Consider the following 25,658-nt stretch of genomic DNA (forward strand, 5'->3'; position numbering starts at 1 on the left):
AAGTGGGAGAGCAGGATGGTGCCTTTCAGAAGGGTGACCTGGTGTCTGCCAGGCAGATGGGAGGGAGGACTTGGGACTTCACAGCAGAGCAGGCACTGAAGAAATTGAAAGTGATTGGGCTGTACCTAGCTTTTCGGATCATGACCATGCTGTAGTGCATAGTGCTTTCTATGCAAACCTCGGGATGGTGTGATCAGAAGGAAGGGGGTTTGCATTTATTTTGGCAGCAGTAGAGCTCGATTCCCAGATATTGGGAGCAAGAGGTTCTGTATACCCCTGTCCCAAGCAATCAGAGATCTTGAACCAAGTCTCTCTGTCCCGTAGAACCATAGCCTGAGACAAAGGATGCCCAGGGATGGTTCATTTTTATCTTTGGCCCTGTGGCACATCCCTGCTGGAGTTCTTCTTGCTTGACTTCTGCCTTATGAGCCTCTGAAATTCCTATTTTCAAGTTTCTACTCATTCTAAGTTCTGGAAAAACTTAAATAGTGAAGGCTGTGATTCTAATAATGTCATTATATCTAGCTTTATGAATAAATGAAGATATCATGAGATGTGAATTCTTAGCATCACAAGGCAGTGAGCCTGGGACGTGGGATAGAGCCCAACTTGAGTATCGTGGCTTAGGGTGCTTATTTACACTTGCAGGGGAAAACATATCAGCAAATCAAATCTTGTTGCTTGCTGATGGAACATGTTTTGTACAGCATACGATAATAATGAGAGTCATCTTTCAGAGCAAAGTTGGCATTGAAATGCTGGGGAATACTGAAAATAGAAGAAATCAAACAGGAACTCATGAAGCATGTGAATAAAACAGAATGAAAAGGAAAAAAAAATCAGTTGAAATCTAAAAAGAACACTTTCTGAGGCCTCAAGTCAAATGTCATGAGGCAGTTGATTGTACAAAACATGCTTTTGATTTGCTCATAAAAAAGGGTCCTACTGAAGAGTTATTGTTCCCTGAGAAATCAGATGCGCTGTGTAGTCAAATAGCATGTTAAGAAATAAGAGTAGCTTGGTAAAGATATAGAAGCAAGAAAGCAATAAAGTCTGAAGAGGTTATTAAATGCCACCCAGAGAAATTGCCCGTGTGAGGTATATTACAAACTGAGCAGCCATTAGCAGCAAGAAATCTTCCGAGGCACCAAAGCCTAAGGCTGTTTGCAACCCTGAGCTCCTGGGAGCCTCTGATCTTCTCCTGGAGGCCTCTCCGTGCGGGGACAGCACCTGCAGGCCTTTGCTCTGGCATTTCTGAGGCTGCAGCCTTCTCTGAAGGAAGAACGGGCAGGTTTGAAACCAAGCTTGAAAATTTTCCATATTCTGCAGCCCCATTTTTCTCTCCTACTTGCAAAGCAAGTATGGTTTCTTTTAAAAACAAGCGATTCAGCCAGCCGTTCAATCCCTTGCTCTCTGTACCCAGGAAAAAAAAAAAAAGGTTTGAGTTTGTCTAGAAAAATAATAACTGGAGAAAGATTAACAGGAGAGACCAAAGCCATCTGTGATTAAGCGATGGGCTCTCTCCAGTCTAGGTCAGCAGCAACCACAAATTGCTCAGGGTTTAAGCAGACATGTGAGGCTGATGGCACCGCCGCCACCTGTGTGTGGTCCTGCTGGTAATGCTGAGGGCGGTGCTGGCTCCTCGCCACCCTGGTGCTGCTCCTGCTCCATCATCGCAGCGTGAGCCCGCCTGCTGTAGTCCTCCTTACCGATCAAAGCGTGGTACAGAAGGAAAAAGCACAACCAGTCAAATAATCAGATTTCTTCCCTTGCTTTTGGCCTCTTGATTTTTGCTCAGGGGGGTTTGTTGAGACTTGAACCTCCTGGCTCTCTGAAGCTGCAGTCAATGCCTTACAAAGCGAGCCAACAGGGAGTTCTTGCAATGCTGTAGCCTATGATGTTATATTTGTCACTATTAATTATTGATGGAGTACTCAAAGATCAGAGTGTGACATTTCTATTCTTTCTTTCATAAGAAAAGAGTAGTTTCTAAAGTTAAATTAAACAAGTTTAGATCTTAGAAGAGACGCTTGTTCTCCCATGCCTGAGGATAGGCGTGCTTTCTCCTAAGGTCAGGGATGAGTTTATCCTCCAGCTCCCATCCCCGGTCTGACACCACAAGATCTGCAGGAGCTGTATGCCACGTGTCAGCCAGGACATTAGGCTGCTCCGACACATCAGCCATAAACCGGCCTCACAGGCAAGGTACCAAAGGCAAAATTTTGAGCAATTCTGACTTTGGTGCAGTCACCACCTCATCTGTTTCCCAAAAGAGGCTACAGGCCATCCTCAGAACCCGTGGTGGCTCAAGTCCCATCTCTGTGCTCGTGAAGGTGGGGACGCCCTGTTGCAGAGCACGGGCTGGGGTGCCAGGGGCTCGTGTGCGCGGTGCTGACAGAGGCAGGGCTGGTGTCTGCGGCCAGGGGAGGCTGTTCCAGGGGGTGGTGGTGTGGGCCCGGGTCCTCCTCTGAGCCTTGTACCAGGAATCTCTCTCTTGAATATAGAGCATGCCTCGAGCATTTATCTAACAAGACTAAAATTAGCTTTTCTCGAGCACCCCCTGCTTTGGCAGCCTGATCTTTGCATGCCTCAAGCCCCGTTTCTCCGTGCTTTATTACAGGATCTCTGCGTGTGCCCATGAAGCTGTTCTGCATTTTGAGAGTATGGCACTATGTCTCCAAGGAGAGGCAAGGACGTGTCTCTCCTTTAGATCCGAACCGCCTGGAAAGCAAGGTCAACTTGACTGTTTTTAGAACAGATGGCTTTCTTCCATGTAGTGGCATTTCCCTGGCTAAATGGAGTCTGACTCTGGCTATACATAAATATCAAACGCAGCTATATGTGGATTTATAAGCATACTAGAAAATTACAAGGTTAGGAGAATTTAGAGCTGCAGAAAAAAATGACTTTTTTTTTTTTTAATTCAGTCAGCACTTAAAGTTACTAGTTTTCTTTATCTTCAGTAGGCATCTTTTAAATTAAGCTAACATGGCAGGTGACAGGTTATCCCAGTCTGTCCTGGGAGAGGGCTTCAGTGGGAGATGGCTGGAAGCAACTGTGCAAGAAGATCTTGATATATTCTGAGCCATCTTCCCCAGCGGAGACAGGCTTTATTGGAGTCTACGGCAATGTGAGCTAAAGCAGATCTAATCTGGATACCACAACAAGAGAATGATTGTGGAGCATGGATAATGAGGCTAGAAAGAATACAGGTGGATTAACTGGACACAAAGATTAGCTTACTGTTCCTGAGTAACTGCATGCTCTTGTCAGTTTTGCCTTTTTTTTTTTTTCCAAAAGAAATTATAGCCTTGGCTTATGATGTCTTTAATGGCTGTAAGAGGAAATGATGGTGCCCCAAATTCTTATCTCTCTGTATTAAAACATGCCTGGGGAGAAGTAGGGAGTGACCTACATCCCTTAAGCAGTAGAAGGTTATATGAGATTTCCTGTGTTTCTCAGGATGTCTGCATACTTTTCCAGGTCCCAAAGAAATAATTCAGATTGCATTAATTAATGATTTCGAATAGTGTTGTGTAGGAGGGAGGACAATTTGACCATCAGAGACCCATTCCAGGTCTATTTCTTTCATTTCTCAGAAAGAAAGTGGGTTGCATGATCTGGGAATATGACTGATACAGGGTATTTACCCTTCTGATAATGGAGAGAAACTGTAGCCTTGGCACGCCGCAGGGAGCCCTGCCTCTCCAAGGATGGAGTTCAGAGCTCTCCCCTCCAGCTTTATTTCATTAGCTCCTTTCAGGGAATGCAGCAGAAGTATAATCCAATCACTTGGGCGTTGGGAGGAACTGGCTCGGAGTAGGACACTCCGGCTCAGTAATGAGAGATGCTGATCCGTGAGTCATTTCCTGCAGCCCGTCACTGAGTCATTGTCCGTGTCTGTTGTTCACAACTGTGTGAAAAAGTCTGAGTGGATTCCTGGGTACGAGGTGTTTTATCTAACTTTAGGTGTGGAAGGAGGGACTTAACCTTTTTCAGTATTAAAGTCATCCCCTTGTAAGAAATCTAGATTTTTCTCTCTTGAGATGAAAAGTAATTTGATCGAGTAAATCCCACTATTCTGACCAAAATGGCTCACTTGGTTAAAGCCCTTCAGCCAGGGAGCAGATACCAGAATAAGCATTGCCAGACCAAAGTGAAGCTAGAGGCGTCATTCATTTTTCAATAACTTTAGGATAGCCAACCCCCAAAAGTTTTATATTTTCATTTGTTTTCCTGTAATTTGGTTGTCTAATGCCATCCTTATGTGGCGATGTAATATTCCTTCACTCAACCCTTGTATTATGCCAGTCGTTCCCCAGGAGAGCTCCCAGTTTGCTTAGAGCAACCGCATGATGGCAAACATTATAGACAGACCTGCTTTTATGCAGACATCCTTCTTGCTTCCAAGTGAAAGTGGTCCTAGTCATGAGAGTTGTTGGAGCACCCCATGTCCTTGGCGGCATTCACCAACTCAACTGCTAGGCTTTCTTTTCAAAGTTTCTTTTGACTTTGTTGAGATCCAGTGAATGTTCGGAGTGACCAGAGATCACTGCTCCAGGTTAGTGTGGCCAGTTCTGTTATCCGAGTGGACAAAACAAAAAAAAGGAATAAAAAGAAATTGTGAGGAAAGAGACGAAGCCATGAGGACTTGCAATAAACGACTGACCCAGGGGCTGCTTTGAGCCCGCTCATCCCACAGCTCTTGCATGGTGAATTCAGTCAATGCTCCAAGTGGGGTCAGTTTGACCCCAGGGGACACATTTCCTGGCCTAAAACTTGGGCTACTCAGGATCTAGTCCTGCATTGCAGTGACTGGTGTCATGGCAGAAAGCAGCCTTGCCCTATCTGGACTCCTTAGCAAGGAGAAGGACCCATTGTAGAGCTGGTGGCTTCACAGTCCTGTGCTGCTGGTGCTCAAGTCTGACCTCCTGCACAGCTGTGGCCAACAGTAACAGCAGCCAGGAGCTCGGTAAGTTGACACATCCCCCCATAATGAACATACAGACCAGAGTATTTAATACTGTAAGTAGGCCCATTATGTGAGACAGCTAAGAAATTAGGGGAAAACAAGCAAAACCTGGCTCCATAAAATCTGATTAGTAGTTTTAGCTGGAAAACGCTGGCAACACAAAGATTTTGTTTTTGTTGTTTCATGGAGGTTGGCTGACACTAAGTGACTGACGCTGAGCAAGGACTGATGTATATGCCTGATTTACATGTGTTCTGTCTGAAACGATCTTGGTTTTCCTGCGCGAGTTTAAAGGTTTCCAAGTCTTTGCAGAGGCAAGTCTCTGAAACTTAACTTTCAAAGGAACTGTTTGGAGATGAATTTCCCCAGAGCTCATGTTGTTTGGATTTGCTCGTTATAGGATGGATCGTTCTCTCCCAGTTCAGACGTTTATGAAATATGTACCGTCAGATAATCCAAAATAGCTGAGATTGGTTCATGTGCTGCCAGCCACCAGTGCTGGTGGCTGATGCAGTCCTGGTGTAGGTGGGCTGGCTTTCCAGTGCTGCTGCCTGGAGCTGTCTGCGCCCCCTTAAGGCTCCCCTTCCCCTCGGTGAATGAGAAGGGACCAGCCCAGAAGTCTGAACCTGGCTTCTGAATTTCTGCACTCTTCTAAGTTTGTTTTTATTGGTTGTATTTGAGACACCTTACTGAAGTGACTTAGTAGTGGGACACTGAATGTTGCTGAATACTGGGGCTTCTTCCTGTGTTTTTTTTTGTTGTTGTTTTGTTTTTTTAAGCTACGCTTCAGTTAGTCCTCTTTTTCATCATGTAACTCCTATTACAATACATTAATACAATGTATGCTTGGGAACAGGAAGTTAGAAGTATCAAAGCAATTTGAAAACTAAAGGCTTTGAGGAGCTAAACCTAAGCTTGTGAGCAGCCTGGAAGGCTGCTGTTGCTGCAGACAAGTTTTCAGACAACTCTCTGGGTAAGATGCAGAGGTTGCATCGTTGGCACAGCTCTGGCTGGCAAAACATGCCATAAGAGCAGAATCCAGTTGCTTAGCGACTTGTGTGAGAGATTAACCCTTTCCTGGGCTGCACAATATTTGTACAGAAGCCCTCTTGAGGCATCTTTCTGGACAATAATTGAATATGAAGAAACTACTCCAATATTTTTACCTACTAGCTGTTATTGATTTATTCATCATTAATGTTAAATGAAGGACTGTCTTTAAGTTGCCATTAGTTACTGAAAGAGATCACTTAATGAAAAGTCATCCACCCGTAGTATGACGTGCAATTATTGCAAAGGTAGGATCATATAGTTACAGTAAAGGTGAAGCAAAAAGTTATTAAAATAATTTGAGTTGATGGTGTTAAACAGTACTGTCAATATTTTTCATATGAACTCAAATATTTCTAAAACTTCTGGTTGATGGAAAGACTGATAATGTGTATTGACATTGCTCCTGCACAGGGAGCCTCGAAGCAGAGATTGGTAGCAACGGTAGTTAGGGAAGTTCCTCACCTCTCATTTCCTTCCAGTGCAATAGGGAGATTCTGAAGGCTATTTCAATTTGAAAACACTCCTTTTAATTAAAAATAGAACTGCTCACTGAGGCTGATGGGCTGCAAAATTTCAATTTTCTTCTTTGAAGGGTGCCTGGAATCCAGCAAGAATTGATAAGCAGGGATGTGTGGGTGTGGTGGTTGCGTTTCGTTCTATCTGATGCCACCTTTCTGCAGACACTACAGTGCAGTAATTTTCTATCTGGTGTTGTTAATTTGTTCCAGCACTTAAGTAGATATCTTTTTCAAATATAATCACTCGGTGCAGTATTCATCTCATTCACCTTAAGCTGTGTTAAAAATGAGGTGTGGAGTCTAGACAACAACAGTCAGAGCGAGAGGAGCAGTCCTGGTGGGTGATTCATTGCACCTCTTTTAAACACATCTCTGGGTGGGCTGCGCTGCCCTTGCTTGCCCCCCTTTGAAAGCATTCTACAAAGACCAGCACTGTGGCCTGCGGTGAGTGTTGGGTGAGAGGAATCCAAGCCTCTGATTTTAGCAGTGACTTGTATTGCATTATTTGTATTGCACTATTTTCACTAAGACGAATTTCTGGTGTTCAGTATGCTGCTTAATAACAGTGAAAGAAAAACAGGGTTTTCAACTGCAGCTGTGGAAAAAACTCACATGGGAACAGAGGTTAAGGCATAGATGGAGGATTTTAAATTGAAATGGCCTCTCTTTGTGAAATTAGTAATAAAGTTGAGAATTGCCCTGAAGCGAGAAACACTGAGTTTCACCTCTCTCCCCCTTGTAGTTTTGCAGCAGTAGCAATTAATTTCTGTAAATATTGGCCCCCAATTATGGTGGCTCCAGAGTAGATTGGGACTGCTGGCTGCTGCGAACAGCTGCTGCATACACATTGCACATACACGTGGCCAATGGACTTTGCACATCATCATCCCAAGTACCTTTGTGTATTTGCTGCCATTAATAGAGAAAATTATCTTAGCTAGAAATAATGTGTATTTGGTAGTGTTCAGATTGCACGTTTCTCTTGTTGGCTGGCGGGTTAACTGTGACCTTCACGGAGAGGTAGGATCAATCCAGATGACAAATTGCTGTGAATGCAACCTTTCCTGTTGCATATCTGAATGCAGTCCCCGTGTTCCTTAATCTGTCCTTGTTCAGCATGATTATGTACGGTCCTATCAGACAAATACAGAAACTGCTGGAGATCTTGTTTCACGGATGTGTTTGCCTGATGCATTTAAGACTTTCAGCTCCAGAGAGCAGCCAGTGCGGTAAACAAGCTGACTGCAGGCCACGTGGTGTTTTGCACTACTGCTTTTCCTATGAATCTCCATGCCATCGCAGGATCCCGAGGGAGATTAGCACTGTAACAGAGGCACAAACTAATGCAGATAGCTCTGAGTTGTTAGGCAGATTGTTTACTGCTGTTTTGAACGTGGTTTCTTAACTCACCAACAGCAAAAAGAAACTTTTGCCTCTGATCTCTGAGCTGTTTTCTTTTAGCTGTTGTTAGGAGATGTAGCTTGCAAATTGGGATGTTTTGGCATTTCACTAGAATGGATGGATTCAGCTTGTCTGAAATACAATTTCTATCGGAGCCTATCAAGAGGAAATATCCATTTATCTTCCCTTCGTGCTGGCTGCTGTGTCACGCACTGAGGACAGCATGTTTCATTAGCCCAGCCTTGTACCATTCCTCGCATGAGTCAATCATGCGAGTTGTGGTGGCTTGGTTATTAGCAAGTAATCCTCTGCTTGTGCATGCAGTTTCATTTCTGCCCGGAGAACAACCTGGGAAAATGTAAAATAAATGTCCATGTGCAAAAAAGTCCAGCAATGCACTTTGTGTTGCGAAGGAGAGACAAGAAGTAAGATATGGTTCCTGGGGATCGGGGAGGGAAAGGCTGATGCCCCAGACTCTCTGGTGAGCCATGGTGAGGGAGGACAGCACCTGCCCCTCCGCTGCTTTCTCTCTGCTTGCTCACTGGGGCTGGAAGTTGGTCAGTGGCACTGCTCCATGCTGATGGGCACGCTGGGAGGCAACAGGTGCTCAGACCACAAGCTCTTCCTCGGCTAGAGTCTCAGCTTGCGTGTCCTCTGACGTGTCGTTGTAGGGGGAATTTTCATAAAGTTGAGGCCCTGGGACTTAATAATATGCTTTGAAGGGAAACAGACCTAAGAGGATTTTTGTGGTCACTAGGGCCATGGCAAAGTAATATGTATGGATGAGTCTTGTTGCTACTGGGGAAATAGCTAGGATTTTTTTTATAGCTTTCTGATTCAGATTTTGTGGGTAGCTGAAGGCCTCCATTTCCAAGGAGCTGTGTAGGTTTTGTCTCTGTGGGACAGCCTGCGCTTCTGAGAGGTTGCAAAGTCCTTTGCCGAAACATTGCAGCAAAAGGTGCGCCCTGGGAGGCAGGTAGGGTTCGAGGTGAAGGGGCTGGGATGCGGCTTTGGGGCCTGTGGGCCTGGGGCCTGTGTGGAGCCACAGCTGTTTGTCGCCTGCTGTCCTCTCCTCTCCCACACTGTGCAGCAGGGCTGGGGGAGAGAGAAAGCTCATGTACCCCACTGATGTGTGAGGGAATATAAGTGCATGAGATGCCTGATCCATCCCTGTAGGCCCCAGGACCTGAGTCAGCTCCGGTCCAGCATCCACAGAGCTGTGTTAGCCCCATGCTGGATCTGCTCCTTGGCAAACACACGGCTGCACCTGCCTTCAGCCAAATGAATTGTCAATAAAAACCCAGCACATCAAATTCTAGTCATGAGTACGGTGAACTAAAAGGCAACCACTCAAGAAATGCTAGATTTATTATTATTTTTTACTTGTTGTTGGGTAGTATTTAGCTATCCCTTGCTGGGCTTGAGCACGCTCACAAACACAAAATGTGAGGCAGGCAGAAAGGAGAGGCTGATCTCATTTTAACCTCCTTTAATTAGTGCAGAAGGTAGCCTGTCGACCACGTCTGGAGTGGAAGGGCTGCCCACTGAAGCGTTCGCGGGGATGCACTAACATGTGAGTGCAGGTGGAGCTGTTCCTTTCAGTGCTGTCAACAGCGAGCCCTGGGGAGTTTGCTCTTTCAAACCGGATGACAGCCAGTGACAGATTTCTTAATATTTGTTACAGTTTTGATGCTTTTTAACTGTAGGGCGCATCAGGAGAAAAAGATTCACTGTTCTGAATAGCTGAACCTGGCCTTTTTGTTCCCAACATTTTAGCTTAAAGGGGTAGCTTTTAAATGTAAAACCTGTGATATGAGATTATTTAATTAAAATCGAAACAGCTGTATTTTGAATGTGTCATGTTTCAGAGCTAGAATTAGCCTTAATGCCATGATGCAGCAGAACACAGCAATTTTTGCAGATAACTTCTGTACAAAACCACAGAAAACTTAACTGTCTTCAGGCACAGTATGGAGGGGCTATTCTGCCGCATTTCTCAATTTTTATGCTTTATTTTCAGCAGTCTTCCACCCTGTGAGCTGTTTTCCCTCCCACCCCCTCAGAACCTAATGAAAATTTTATGCTGTTTTTTGATAGTAAACAGACCTCCCGGTTTTCAATGCTTAACCCTGTGATGGGCAGGGAAACTTAACTCTTGTGCAGAGAAGGGAACCAGGCTCAGAGCAGCCTAGTGACCCACAGAAGTCCCTGCAGGAAATACACAGCAGACTGGGGAAGACATGTTCTTGGTTGCTGATCTGCGTGGCAGCCCTGCTCTCCCGCTTGCTGCTTGGACTCGAGTGTTCATTGTCCCTCATGCTGAACGCAGGGCTCTTGCTAGGAATGAGCCCTACGTCCAAACAAAAGACAACAAACACTAGAAAGAGAAAACCCACGACTTAGGACAGATGTGCCTCCAGATACAGTGCCACAGTGACAGGGTGCTGTCTTTTCCACCGGGCTAGAGATGTCCCTGGGTGCCCAGGCAGGCTCTGCAGCCAGCAGGGCGACCTCCTGACATGCCGCTGCTGTGCGCTCGCAGCCTTGAGCCTCGCCATCACTTCACTTCAGAAATAGAAAAATGGTTGTTGCGTCTGGAAATCTTCTTCAGCTGTTTTATTTTCAGTGACTGGGTAAACATATTGCTGTATTTTGTGTTATGGAGGAGAACCTGCTTTCTGTCTAGGGTCTTCCTCTTGTGGACTGTCAAGTGTTAGCAGAGACCAAACAAAAGCAACTCCTAACACAAGGATGATTAGACGAAAAACAGTTTGCAGTCAATTTTAAATAGATGCATAACAAAACAAAACTAAATTACACATACTGGAGGCCTGCCAGGATGGCCCCTTTTTCTTTTTCCTTTGACTTCTGTTTCTTCAAGCTCACTGCCAGCATCTGAATGTGGGATGGAAATAACAGGAAAAGGATGGTCGTAGGTGTTCAAGGCTGTCTGTTGGACCTTAAATTCACAGATGTAGTATACAGGCAAAAAGGTTATAATCACTACTTAGTTTGTTCAAAGTTTGAGACCCTTGGCCAGGAGATGAGTGAGTGTTGATGGAGAAGAACTTTTTTTTTTTTTTTGGTCTTAGTTAACTAAAGAGCAATTGCTATTTGTTCTAGCTAGTATTTCAAGGTGTTCATGTCCTGGGATCCTGGCTATAGGTCACAGCCTGGAGCACCGACAGCTCCCAGTCATGAGGCAGTGCCATGTCAGACACAACCGGCTGGGTTATTTGTAGCAAACAACTGATTTAGTTTCTTTCCCTCAGTCCCTGAATGATCTACTGTGAGGTTTTGACTGCTGGAGATCTGCGTGTGTGAAATGAGAATGACTGTTTTATGCAAATGGGTTTCATGCTCTGGATTGCCTACAAGCGATTGAGGGAAATTATTTCTCATTATTTGCTATTTCAGCTGAATGACAGGCCTTGCAAGCCACAGGGCGTTGAGTCTGATCCCTGACTGAATAGCTCCCAAATGCACGTGGAGCATCCAGTGATCCATGCATGCATGTTGCCCACACAAACCCTCACGAAAACACATTTCCCATGCTCTTCTCTTTGTTCTCGTCGGTGTTTGTTTATCGCTGGCAAGGAACAGGAGTGCTGCCCAACCTGTAGGGCAGCGCACTGTTTGTCTTCAATGCGTTGTGAGTACTTTCCGGCAGCATCTCCTTGATGGCAAACATGGACCCATTGGCGTGGTAAGGTGGGGCCAGCCTTGGCATGGTGCTTGGTGAGGGACGTGGCACAGGCACTGGTGGGCTCCAGGAGGTGTCCCTGGTCCTGCTGGCAGCAGTGGTACGGCCACACGAAGTGAGGCTCTGTCTATGCCCAGGAAGCAATCAGCTTTCGTTGTGTTGTTTATGTGCATCTTCAGCAAGGCGTTGTGCAGGGGAAGGCGGCATCATTTGTGACAGTTGTAGCTCTAAATAGGAAATGATTAATATTTCATGATTATTTTTCTGTAAGGCATGATTCTGTGGAGAATGCATCAGTCTGACTCGCTGTAGAGAATGATTCTGCCTTGCTTAGCTTTCTAAATGTAGTCAGGCACTGCATGCTAATATACTTATATTAAATGAGACCTCTCTGGCTGTCTGATTAATGCTCTGCTGCCAATACGTCAGTACAAAAGTGAGCACTTAAGTTTTGGAAACTTCTGTTTCATTCTCCAGTCTCCCAAGTTAGCTGTTTCTCACTCTCCCTCTGTGTTGTGCACCTTTGATCTAGGTTTTACAAAAGGAATAATGCAAGGCAGTTCTATGAGGTCATGAATGTTAACTGATTCCATCAGTTGCAACATCTTTGATTCTGCTGAAAGTTGTTCCTTTTTTTTTTTTCTTATTTATTTTTCCTTTTCTTGAGTCATGCGCAAACCTCCTTAAAATATTCCAGACAGTTTTAAAGAAAGGCTTAGCCATAATGTAGCAGGGTGCTGTTAAGTGCCGTAAATCAGGATGAAAGAAACTGAGGGACAGATTCCTACTTAGGTGTATGGGTTCCATTCATTAATCTGAATTCAGTCAGACCAGAAGAAAATGAGACTAAAAGATGATGTATGTTCCCTCAGACTATTATAATGGCTTAATCCTTGTGCAAACAGCAATACTGGAATATAAATAATTCACAGCAGATTCTTCTGGTCCCAATCAGGGTTCCATTCTGTTAGACATCGTAGAGAATACTACAAAAACATGATGAAGGAGAGCTAAGACTGCAGAGAAAACAGATGTTAGGAAGTGTCATCATTAAGGTGGTCTGTGAAATGTTAATTTTACTCTCCCTTCTACTCCCATGCATGTACTACACATGTTCTTGGTCACATTCATGTCTACCAGCTCAATCTATACAATAGAGTGGACATACCAAGTGGTGTGGTATAAACCAAGCAAAACAAAGACTTCTGATTCTTTCTAGGATGCTATTTAAAAGTTGGAATTTGTTTTATAACCCAGCTGTTCCAGGTCTATAAGGGCTGTCTATAGACTCTACGTAAAGCAGAAAGGAGTGTGTAGGAATACAAGACAGTTCTGCATTCATACGATGCTTGAAAGTAAGTTTTGGAGAGAAATAGTTTGCCACACTTGAAATTCTTTGTGACCTTGTTGTGACAGTGTCATCCCAGAACTTTTATTTTCAGTATCCGAGGATTCAGGGATTTAGAAAATTACATAGCTGAATTTGCTTTCATTTTCTGTCTTAAAAAAAAAAAAAAAAAAAAAAAACTGATAAAATAACCCCCTTGAGGTGTGTGTATTTTTCTGTAGATGTGGGCATATACTGTGTTTATTCAATGTTCAATCTTTTCAGGCTAGTGCAGCTGATAGGTCAGGCAAGATTTGCTCAGCATTATTAAAATTCATATTGCTTTATGAATTTAAGATTTACATCAGCACAATGCAAACTATGAATGCAACAGATACTCGGTAGGTCACAGCAGTCTTCAGATAATAAGCAATATTGCCATGGGAAGATACTGTATTTATCAGTGGATTGTAGGTACCGTCATAGATGATGATCTTTGTGTCAATCAAATTTGCATGCTTGCTTTACAAATTGAGTGCCTGAAAGTCATTGTCTGGTTTGTTTGTTTTTCTTTAGGATTTTTTCCCTTAAAGAGTCATTCTTGTTAAGAGCAGTGATTGAACTTGGTTTTAATAATTATAAAAGGGTTTTGTTTTGTTTTGTCTGATAGCACTGGCACAGAAAAGCCTCTGCAGTTCTTTTCGGTTTCCAAGTTAATGCTGTCTCGATGCTGCTGACTATCAATGCAGTCTTTTAGCCATGGCTGTCTAAGCAGCTGTGAAAAATAACAACATAAACTTAGAATTAAGAATTTTCAATAATAATTAAAAATTACGGCTAAAGGTTCTCGTTCACCAAACACTGACTGCTTCTCAAAACTCTTAGGCATGTATTTAATTTTGTGCATATTCCGAATGAGTTTGGTCTTAATATAACCGAAGCATGTACTTTCAATTCTCTTGTTTTACTGCTTTTTTAAAGCAAATAAATAGCTATGATTCAGATACGTGCTTGATGGATAAAAATCAGGGAACACAACTGCAGTTGTGTGCCCAAATTTAATCTTAGGAGCAGGTTCTGTACTTCTGCTTCCCTACAGGTTAGTTGTGCTGGGATTTGCTCTGTTATGCTTCTCACTTTGACTGATTTTTCCTAGGATTTCTCTTCTATTGTAAGCCTCATTTCATACATTTAATATCACTGTTCATCAGCCTAATTACCCCTTGGTCCCACCTCTTTGGCACAGACCCTGGAAGTGAGACTCATGATTCCTGCCTCAGCCGCCGGCCCATCTGCTTTTTCCAGTTCAGAGGCTCTGGACGTGGTCTCCAGAGGAGCATCTGTCTTCTCAGCTGCCCAGGCTCAGGTACTGCAGCTGCATTGCTGAGAACTGAAACGTTTTGGTCTCTTCCTGGTTTCTACTCCGTCTCCTCATGTTACAGTTCTTCCTTCCCATTTCGTCCTGTCTTGTAAAAAAAAAAATACCTCTGTTCTACTACGGCCACTACTACTGCTATTACTACTACTAACAATAATAACAATATAGCAGGATTTGATGCCCTTCACAATGCTTAGCAGTGAGAAAGGAAATCCTTCCAAAATTGCTCACGGAGAACTGCTGCTGCACGGGGCTGAATCTGTACCCACCAACTGCTGCTGCCTCCTCCAGAGCAGAGTCTGGGGGAATGAGAAAAGCACTTTCATGTGCCTGGGTAAAAACACCCAGTGGAGGCTTATATAAAGAGTCGGTGAGCTGGGACAGCTTCTGCAGCCCTGGTCTGAGAGAGGAGCCTAGCAGGAGTGTAATGCTGCACGGAGCATGATGTACTTCCACTGCAACATGAAACAGCCCATCAGGAGAAGTTGAAGGAGATACTACTTCCACAGACATCTGTGGCGATGACTTCCTGATTACAAGCAAGTGACACCAACCCAGAAGGGTTGTCATTTTGTCTGGTGGTTGTTGTTGAATGTAAAATATCCTGAAACAGTTATGTAAAATTGAGTACCTCATCAATATTACATCTGCAACAGACGATGAAAGCCTCCCTGCATGGACAATAATCCATTTAGTTCATCCCGCAAGATCTCCAGTGCCAGATGCAGTATCTGGCCTTTTGATTCAGCTTTGAGATTCACTAGTGGAAAACCACAGGCAGCCAAACAAATCCCTGTTGACTACATATCTACGCAGGAGCATACGCAAGCCATGCTCTAGGTAAGGCTGACAGTAATTCATTGTGGTGCTTTGCGACCTGATTTTAAACAGCTGCAATGAATTGCTTTTGCCTTGAATTACGAACAATTTATTTGGGGCAAACCAGGCCACTTCCATGGGATGCAGCATCATGCCAAATGTGGTAGATAGATGACAGGATGCCTGCCATGTTTTGGAAGATGACCACCGAGTCCTTGGGGGGGGAGGGGGGCAGCTCACATTTGTGAGCAGCTCCTGCTGGTGGGAGGACCCCAGGTGATGGCACTGCAGCAGCAGGACTGCACCACAATCACGTTAAGAGCTACAGGTCTGGTGGAAAACATATCATGTGCTGACCCAGACCCTTCCGCACCACATTGCATTGCACAGAAGAGAAGATCACTGAAAACTGGGTTGGTTTTAGGAATGGGCAAACTAGGCAATTTCCTAGGGTGGTGAAATTAGAAGAGGTAGAGGAATTGCAGCATTAACTGCAGAAAGGGAGAGGGCCTGACTCTTGTGAGCAGCTCTGGCTCTGTCCCTGCACAGTGTCCCCACATCTGGGAAGTTTGTTTGGTTTGAAAGCTGTGAGATGTGGAATGAGGATAGTGCTGGGGAAGCTATTGCCACCATCAGTGCTGCTAGCAGCAGGCAAAGGCAAAATAACATTACCTTAGTTATCACTATGCTCATTTGATGCATGTGGCAGCAAAAGTCAGTTTGCCCCACTCAGTTGAAAAGCCCTGTGTGAATGTGGGGGCTTTTTCAGTGTAAAGCAGTCTCAGCTGGAGCTCGTGCAAATGGGAGCCAAAAAATCAGTCCCACCCTGCTGGAAAAGTGCATTTCCTGCAGCCAAAGCTGTGCCGGCAGATTCTGGCTGAAGAAACAGGAGTAAACAGCATCTATGGAGTTTATGGTTGGCTTTTAAATATATCTGGCAGCAAATTTCCGGAGTAAGGATGCTGCAGATTTGGGGTGAGATGCAATAACGTGTCTGTTTAATTTCAGATATGAACCCTACTGGATCTGAATTATTAGCCCAGCACTGAAACAGCTATTTTCATGACAAGCCTTCTGTCGCCTGCAGGGATCCCTGGATACAAACGGTTTGTTTTGAGTACATTTCATTCAATTGGAAAAATAGCTTATGTTTAATATTTCATAAAATAGGCTGTGTGTTTTATCTCTGCTAGTACAGGATCTATGCTGTCCATCTTCCATGTGTACCCATTCTTTTATGCAACTCTTCTGTTCTGAGGCAAGAAAAAAATATCTTACACCACACAGGGCTATCTTATGCTTAAACTAGGAGCGCCCAGCAAGTCGCTCATAATCAAAAGCTATTTGCACTGATCTTCAGACAAGACAGTGGACAGGCTGCTTTCTCAGGGGGCGTTTGTCCCTTCCTGAACTGATTTGCTGTGGTATCCTTTTCCTACCTGAATTATAACAAGCTCTGAGACACCAATGTTGGGGAAGCACGGCAGTCCCTCCACCCACTGCCCCTCTTTAAGGCCTTGCAAGGAAAACTTGCTTCATCTTCCTGCCCTCCCTGGGGCTCCCCATGGGACTCTCGTCCAGGCCAGAGTAGCTTTCCCGTCCAGTGATGTTATCTCAGCGGCAGCCTGGTGCTGGGAAGGGCACGCTGCTTCTCTGCCACTTACCAGCCTTGTGTAGCACACAGGGAGTATTTGCCTTAGTGGAAAATTGTGGCATTTCCTCCTAATTATATGGGTTTTACTTGCCAGTCAAGGCTCTGATAGCTGAGAGAGGGAAGCAAGGCTGCTATCTAAAACCACGCGGAGGTCCAAGACAAATGTTCTTTGCAGCTTGCAGAGGTGTTGCTAGGTGTCATTTAGTTTTCAGCCTCTTTGGGGGAATGAGGGCACTGCTTACTTTTTTGTATTTGCTGGAGAAGGGAGCAACCCACCTAGCACTTTTTCCCTGCCCCACGAGAGACGTTCAGGACCAAGCAGTCATAAAAGCACTTTCCAGATGTTAATATGGGGAGACAGAGTCTCAGAGAAAAATGTTTCTGGTTTACTTCGAGAGATGGATGCTGTATGTTCCTGGTTGTGAGATATATATATATATATATATATATATATATATATATATATATATATATATAGTTTTAAGTAGTTGTTTCTGAGGCATTGTGGGATGCTTTGTGCCCAGCTCTATGCACCCTCTGGTTCCCACCTGTTCCATGCTGGGGGAGCACAGGAGCCCACATGCACGCACAGGAGGCGACAGCGGTGCTTTGTTTCTGTGCCTCTTGCCGTTCAGAACATGCTTCCTGCACACCTGGGTGGTGGCATTAAATCCTCATGGGTCAGGGAACCACAAGGTGACAAATTTGCCATGCTGAAGTTCCACCCCTAGCCTGGTCAGGCATGACTGTTGCAAGGCTGGGGGAAATGCTTAACCCTGTACCTCTTCTGCTTTTTGCACTGAAGTTCAGGCCTTGCTTGATCCTCCTGTCACTGTCCCAGGGAAGCTGCTGTGAAGCTGGCCAGCTCTCCCAGGCTGTATAGCCTGAAAGGCAACGTCAGTATGGTTCAACCCTAAAAAAGCAAGCCCTCAACTTTAATGCTGATGTGGCAAATGTTACTAGCTATAACCACATGGGACAATATGAATTTGTGCTCTCCTTCTGATGATTCAGGCTTATTTTGAATTAACCTTTAAACTGTAAATAAATGGACACAACGTGAGACGTTTCCGTCTTGTCCACAGGAGCTAATTTGGTGGTTCCAGATCTGTTTGCCCTCTTCTTGGTAAAAGTTTTATTTGGGGAGAAATTCTACACCACTGGCTCTGTGCTGTGCTTTGCAGTCAGTCTCATTTTTTTTCTATTTTTATCACATTCGTGACCAAATGCTAAATTTGGTTTTGACCTAGCTCTATATAAATTACTGTAGCAATAGGGCTGGAACCTATGAAGTTATATACTAGGCAATGAAGGGCAAGCCTATGACCACAAAAAATGCTGTAATGGCACCGGTGAAGGTAATGATGCTAGCAAAGACAATGCAAGAGGAAATGGTGATAACTTTTTATGACAAGGAAGCAGAGCATGGCTTATTGCCCCTGTAGCCTTGGCAGATAGATTCTTGCATGCTGTGTAGCTAAAGCACCCGTTGTCCTAATGGCTTGGGAAGAGCATTTGCCCCTATTAAGTGTGCAGGCGTGTGATTTCGTGCTTTGAGAATGGCTGGAGCCTCAACAAATGAATAAGAAAAGGAGTGTCAATTAATAGGTGGCAATTTTGCTACTCTAACCCCTATCCTGCATTGTCAGGCAAGTGAGCAGGTAACAAAGCAGAGGTTTTGCTGCCAAAGAGAGGGGGATCCAAAATCACTGAACTTTTCTGTGTTTGTGAGTAATAAATATGAAAATTAATGAGGCTTTGATGTAATTTTGGACTTGGTGCTTAGGGACATGGTTTAGTAGGTGATATTGGTGGTAGGGAGATGGTTGGACCAGATGATCTTAAAGGGCTTTTTCCAACCCTAATGATTCTATGATTCTAATTAAGGGATAGAAATGGCTTAGCCCCAAAATCATGAAGTTTCTGCAGAGCAGAATCACAGGAATAATTTAAAAAGCGACTAAATAATGTAACTAATCCTATGTCCAACAGTGAAATCACTTCTACCCATTTATTTAAAATGAAGCATCACATAAACGTGTGAACATACCGCTCTTGTGGTAGCATCATTCACTCCCACATAAAACCTTTGTGCTCTCGTGAAAGCGTCGCTGCAGGTCACTTCTGGAGGACACATACTGCAGAAACACCACATTCTCCTCACAGAAATCCCCCATGAGCTGGGTCTGGTTTGACCCCTGGGGTGCCCCTGGCAGTGAGGTGCTGCAGCCTTGGGGCCTGCAGGCTGCCGTTTGTTCCTTCTCCCACCTAAATATGCCGGCCTCGGCCTGCTCTCTGCTCCCATTCTCTTTTGCCAGGCTAGCTTTGCCTGTGAGGGTTATGCCCCATCTAGAAAAGCATGAATTAAATCCACAGCTTATCTATAAACCAAGAGTTCTGACCAGCTTCTCCTGTCTTGCCCACACCCCTACTGATGGGGCAAAACAGAAGCACAGCTCCTTCTTTCCATTTACTTTTCCTTTTGGAGTGAGAGCCAGTGCCCGGTGCTCCTGCAGTCGCCAGGCTCTGCTTGGGGATGGGGAAAGGGAGCGAGACCTGCACAGAGCCCTGGCTCTCATCCAGGGCTGGTGTCTGACGGAGTGACTACAGCAGAGGGAAGGGCTTAGGAGGGAGAGTATTATGGGAAAATGATGCAAAGGAAAAGACAAAGTAGTACCTAGCACAGGAAAGAGAAAATAAAAGAAAGGCAGTAAAGTGCTTTGTGCCCTTCCCCGCCGAGCCAGCAGCAGGGTGCGGTGCAGTTCCTTGAAAAGAGGCGACCTGGCTATAAGTGGTCACCCTTGTTTTTTTCTGAGTCAGTTTTGGCGAAGGGCACGTGGCTGGGATGGAGCTCGGCCGTGTTGTGCTGCTGGGAGGACGGGCTGTGCAGGGCCCCGCGGTCGATGCCTCACCAGGGTGCCACTTCCCTGCACCCCGCTGCTTCTGTTCTGCGAGCGGCAAGGGACAGAGAGCCTGGCCACACTAATTAAAACTCCTTTCTCAGTGCTCCTTGGGAAGGTGCAAAGAAATCCTCTTTTCATCCTTAATGACTAAAAATAAATCCTATTTTGTGTTTAAGAAGGAGCCACATGACTGAAATGAGCCGTTCAGTTCCATTCATGATTGCTGTCTATTAATCTGTTCTCTTCACCCTCAGCAGGGTATGACTCAGAGCTTCTCATTGTCTTCCTCCCTAAACTATATGTGTTTTGACTTTAAATTCTGCTGTCTGACGCACAGCAGTGCTGAAATCATGACAGTTTGATCCAGCCAGCTCCCCGGAGACTCTTGATCTTTACTGCCTGGTAAACGTAACACCCGTCACAGCTATGCAAAGCAGATATTGATATTTTTACACCAAATGTTGGTAAGCAGATGTCACAGGCTGGTGAAGATCTTTGAAACTCCACGGGAGGAAATACGCGTGTATGTACATGGGGGAGGCCTGCAGATAAAAATACTTTGGTGGTTATGGGAGAAGACATATATTCCTTAATCTGTTGGTGTTTTGCTATTCTTGTTCATGGTGATCAAAGTGGAGGCTGCACTGGAACAAGTACAACAGTAAATTCGTTCTCTCTTGATTCATCTGCTGCTTTTACACCCTCCTGCCAGCCATGGCTTCTTGCCTCCTCTCCTGTCAGAGGCAATGGCTGACCCCAGCTCCCCCATCTTTGCGGGCTGCTTTTTGGGACCCGGGGCCAGGTCTGGCAGGACATCAGAGGCTGGGTCATGGCGGCGGGCTCCAGACTGCCCAGGAGCAGGGGAGGACCCAGCACTGTGCTGAACGAGGCCCAGCAGGAGGCACGGGGCACTGGCTGTGCCTGGAGCTGTGCCGTGGATGTGCCTTGGGCACGGCTTTCCATGGGCCAAGCTGTGCCAGCAGAGCAGAGCTGTGGGACCAGCGCTGCCTCCGTGCTCCTCTTTTTGTTCATTTATTTTTTTAAGTGCAGGCAGTATGAAATCCTGACATGTTAATTTTTGGGTGAAAGTCGAAGTTTATTTTCTTGTTGTCCTTAGCAAAATCTGTTTTTGAAGCATCCCTATGGAGCGTGCAGTACCACTGCAGGGAACCGTGTTGGTCAGGCTCCCTGTGGGCCTACAAAACCTTACTGCAGTGTGGAGTAACACCCAGCGGCCTGCAGCCACCACGGACCCCTGCCTTGGCATCCATGCTGTTAAAGAACTGCGTGTGCAAACCACAAAGTCCCTGATTTCCTTACAATGTTACGTTTTCCCTGTCCCTTACAGCTTTGGTAATGGAATTTGAACCATTTATTGTGTACTAAATTTAGGGAGGCCAAAAATATTTGCATGCAAATGTGTTTGAGTTCCCAAGAATGTGAAATGAGCACAAAATAACAAATATAATGTTGGGCCAAAGCAGAGGTCAAGTATTTTAAAATCAAAATCATTTAAATTAATCTATATCTGTGGTGACAGGTGAACTTTTTTTCTGACGAAAGCAAACCTCCCCCTTCTCATTACATACACAATAAATGCAGATACTCAAATCAGATGAGGAATGAATTCTAAATGTGACAATGGCACTTACTCTGTAGGAAATGCCATGTCTGTAATGAATTGTAAATTATTTTTAGTTGCCCCTGGAAACGGAGGAAGGGGAAAGAACCATCAATATTGACACAACCCCGCTTTATTTTTAAGCAGCACTGATCTTTTGGTGACACCAATTAGATGAGGAGAGAGAGAGAGCTGAAGTGAAGGGTACAGCCTGCAGACTATTTTGGGTTTTAGACAACAGAGGCACAGGAGCCAAACAAATATGCTGCCTGCTGCTGCGCGTTACTTCTGTGTGGCCGTAACCATCAAGATGGTTGCTTTGTCCTGTGTGAGCTGGGGCAGGAGGCAGGTCTCACCGGGACCCCATGGTCTATGGGTGGTGGTGGTGGCAGCTGGAGGTCCTTGCCACCATCACCCCCACAGTGCTGGGGCTGGCCACGGGCACGACACCAAGCCCCATCTCAGAAAAGGCTACCTCCCGGGCCTGCTCCTGATGCTGCTCTTCCAAGCGGTCCGGCTTCTCTTTCTCCACTGACTTCAGTGATGATGAACTCGATGGGTGTGACAAACCACGATGGGCTCAGTCCTCTTGCCTCTGTTTGCTGCAGTGAAGTTCCCTCACCTCCCTGAAGCTTTGCTTACTCTTAAGTTAACACGCAAGATGCAGGTTTGATTCACTTCTAGCCTCTCACGATGCATAACTGTGTAAGGCAGAGCATGAGACAGGGGAAACCATTCAGAGAAAATATCACATTTATTGCTGTTCTGTTCCCAGCATACACAAGAGGATGCAATGTGGTCAAAATACATTCAGAGAAACAAGATTACCATCCTCCTATGGTTAAGCAGTTGATATTGAGCTAGTTCTAATGCAATTACCTAAATTTCAGAGATGCTGTGTTGTGATCCTACTCTTGTATAAAATGCCATGGAACTTCTAATGACAGCACAGATCAAATTTTCTGTTTCATGACTCATTCCAAAGAAAAGAGTGCAACACACACACACAGAGCACATTAATTAAGGGCCTCCTTACAGGACCATGTGAATACAATCATTAGCACAAAGCCCATGCAAAACAAACATTTTGATGTGGAGTAAAATTGACAGCTCAGTTGTGGCTAGCCTTCTGTAAATTTTATCCACTGAACCTAAAATAGCCACAGCAGAGCACTAAGCCAAGTGCCTGACTTCACACGCTGGGAATCTCAAGTGAGAGGCTAAGGAACAGAGGAAAGCATCGTGCTGATGTGCCAATTAATTTGAGTTGTCTGAAATACGCACTGATGCTGAGGATCAGGGATAGGTGGATGGGGGCAGTAGGATGACTTCATGTGAAAGAATTTGCTAGACAAATGTTGGGTGTTTGGTCATGGACTGCACAAGAGTCTGTTGGAAGCACATGCAGAGGTACAACAAAATTCTTGAAAAATCTGAACATTTTTTCTTCTATTTTTTTGTTTGTTTTGATCACGATGACTATTTTCGCAATGGACTAAGGTATTATAGCTGTAGTTATGTCAAACCACGCATTTTGTGGGCGTTTGGAGCCCTGCTGACGGGACACGTGCTGCTCAGCAGGACCCTTCCCAGGTGGTCAGGGTAGTGCATGGCTCATGTGGACCCTGCTCTCTGCCTACTGTGGCTGATGCCCCTCTGTCTCCATCTTCAAGGATGCCACCATGGGTCCTAGCAGAACTTCTGGTTTAACTCATTTCTTTCCGGGCCCAGCTATCAAAGCAGGCGTTTCAGGTTGTGCCTGGGTCCTGAACAAAACTGCTGCTGCTGAGTTTCAGCACCAACAAAGATGGGTCCTGTAGTTTACTAATAACGCCATATGAGGTGAAATGAGAGGCTTCCTGATCTCCATTTCAGCCCCCAAAAATGCAGCATGGCCAGTCCTTTTGTCTGTGCTCACAGCTGCAATTATTTCTACCTTGTTGTTCTTATGACAATTTAATTTTGTAACATTTATTGCCTTGGAAGGTATATTCATCCTATTCATCCTTTTTTTTTTTTTTTTTTTAATCTTGTGCTGTAAAAGGTCAAAATTGTCAGGAAAGATTTATTTTGGGGGAAAAGGAGTCCTTATTTAAAAGCCAAAGTAAAAGAACCTTTCTGGAAGAGAAGGGAAGCAGAAGGAGTGAGCTAAAACCCAGAGCAGCATCTGAAGCAATGTGTTACATTCCATGTTTCCTGACTGATGGCAGAGTGGTACTTACTCACCCTACTCATCTATGCGACCAAGTACTGGCCTTTTGGCACTGTGGGTGCCGCGAATACACTTACACCCAAGCGGTGCTGCTGGCACGGCCGGGCCATGGTGTGGTGCCTGGGTACTCCTCCTGTGCCAGTGCCTGCCCCAGGGAGGAGCAAAGGTGTCCCCCCCGCACCAGCAGTGGGGTTCCTTGTGTCTTGTCCCTCCCTGACATGCTTCAGTCGCTCTGTCTGAAGGCTGCCATTCCTCCACTACACCCAGCCCTTGCCTGGTCTGGAGCTCGTGGGCCTGTGGTGCTGGATGGGGAGGGCATGGATGTCCCGAGTTGTCCTTGCACTGTGGCAGAGCTGTCACTGTGTGACAAGGGCTCACCCAAGGGTTCACCCAAGGTCTTGCCCAACAACATCTCACCCAACGGTCACCCAACGACTCACTCAACAGCCACCCAAGGTCTCACCCAGCTGCCACTAAGCGACTCCCCCAGCACGCAGCCATTAAAAGGCCACCCTGTGCCATGCAAAGGCCAGGCGCCAGCTGCGAGCACGGGGCTGCCCCACACGCTCTGACACCGCAGACCCCTGGCAGCCCCTTTCACCCCGCTGCACCCGGGGGGGGGCCTCAGCAGCGGGTTGTGCCCAACGTGCCCCACTGCCACATCCTCCCCTGCTTTCTGGAGCCGAGAAGCAAAAGGCGCTGCCTGCCCCCAGTCTACAGTTCCCTTTTTTCCTCCTAATTTTTATCCCCCCTTTTCCTTTTCCCTTTTTTCATATTTTTTTGACTTTTTTACTTTTTTCTTCCGTTTTCTTCCTCCTCCTTTTATTTTCCCCTGTATGTTCCTTCTTTCCCCTCCCCCCGCTTTATGCCAGCACCCCCCTGTTTTTATCCCCCCCAGTCCCACCATTGGGGGGGGGTTGGGGGGGGGGGGGTCCCTTCTCGGCGGTGGGCGGGGCCCCGCGGGGGGCGTGTCCCGGCGCGGTGACGTCAGGCGGCAGGGCGGTATAAGCGGGCGCTGTCCGGGTGCTGAAGGCGGCGGCGGCGGCGGCGGCGCGGCCAGGTGGGGGCTGCGGCGGGGGGCGCCGGGGGGCGGCCGGGGCTGGCAGCGCCCCTGCCTCGCTCCTCGGGCACCGCTGGGGCGGGAGCCGGGGAAAAGCGAGAGGAAACAGGGACGGGAGGGACGGAGGGGAGTTGGCGGGGTGGTGGCCGATGCGCGTGGTTCGGGGGACGCGGACCCGGCCGTCGGGCTGTTGGGTGCTGTGGCGCCGTTCCTGGCTGCGTTAGTCGGTCTGTTGGGGGTTATCGAAGCCTTCCTGGATGCCTTCGTTGGTTTGGCAGGGGTTGCGCTGCTGGCTGATGCTGCGGAGCGTGCTGCCGCTGCTTATGGCCGCGTTGAGTCGCGCCGGCTCGGCATGGCACTTGGGCTGTGCCTGAGTACAGGATGCGAGGTTACCTTGGAGGCAAACGCAGTCTGATTAGCCCTGTGTGTCCACAGATACAAACTGGCATTATGCTCGTTCAGAACTGCTGGCGGTTTGTTTGCTTTTCCCCTCCTCCTCCTCACCCCGTTCTGATTTTGTTCGTGTTTTGAGTCCCTTGCGCAGCGTAAAGGGTTAGAGAGGCTTTTATAACAGCAACTTTGCTGCAGTCACACTATTTATTGCAAAAGTAAATGGGATGAAGAGTGCATGATGTATTTCCTTATTTTCATGGAAAACTGCTGTTGGATCCCCGCTCAGACTCTGAAGGACTTGTCTGTAGGAAAGCTTATGAGTTTTCATAGCAAATTTTCACTGAAAACGTTACATCCACATCAAAAAAGACTGCTGGGAGAGAGAAAGAAAGAGAGAGGGAGAAAATTACTGCTACCATGGAAACATCCCAGTACGGAGAGTTATTGTTTTGTCTCTTTTCCAGGGAACTTCTGTCAGTCTGCATTGCCTTTGTGCATGTTAAATTGTGAAGTCAATCCCCTCATTTTATAAATAGAAACTTGTATATTTGTTGGCCAAAAAATGATCTTACTGTCTGTTAGGTTCTAGTAGCGGAGAAAAAAAAATGCACTCCCCTTCCAGGCTAGCTTCACGATTATACATA

The 25,658-nt window shown here is 45.9% G+C and overlaps 1 protein-coding gene across 5 annotated transcripts in view; it reads left to right on the top strand.

Annotated features, from left to right (window-relative positions):
- The window catches only part of SCG2 (secretogranin II), a 58,884-nt gene that overhangs the window by 28,385 nt on the left and 4,841 nt on the right, over positions 1-25,658 (top strand). Inside the window, exons 1-4 of one of the 5 annotated variants that reach the window (XM_035544505.2) lie at positions 8,783-8,902; positions 14,221-14,340; positions 14,524-15,192; positions 16,180-16,277. The gene's annotated coding sequence lies outside the window, so the exon portion shown is untranslated. Of the gene's footprint in view, positions 1-8,778; positions 8,921-14,220; positions 15,193-16,179; positions 16,278-25,658 lie in introns of those variants that run through there. The other 4 variants (XM_035544504.2, XM_035544506.2, XM_050712453.1 and 1 more) reach the window with 4 other exon arrangements.

The sequence above is a fragment of the Cygnus atratus genome, chromosome 9 (assembly GCF_013377495.2).
Source record: "Cygnus atratus isolate AKBS03 ecotype Queensland, Australia chromosome 9, CAtr_DNAZoo_HiC_assembly, whole genome shotgun sequence".
Lineage (NCBI taxonomy): Eukaryota > Metazoa > Chordata > Aves > Anseriformes > Anatidae > Cygnus > Cygnus atratus.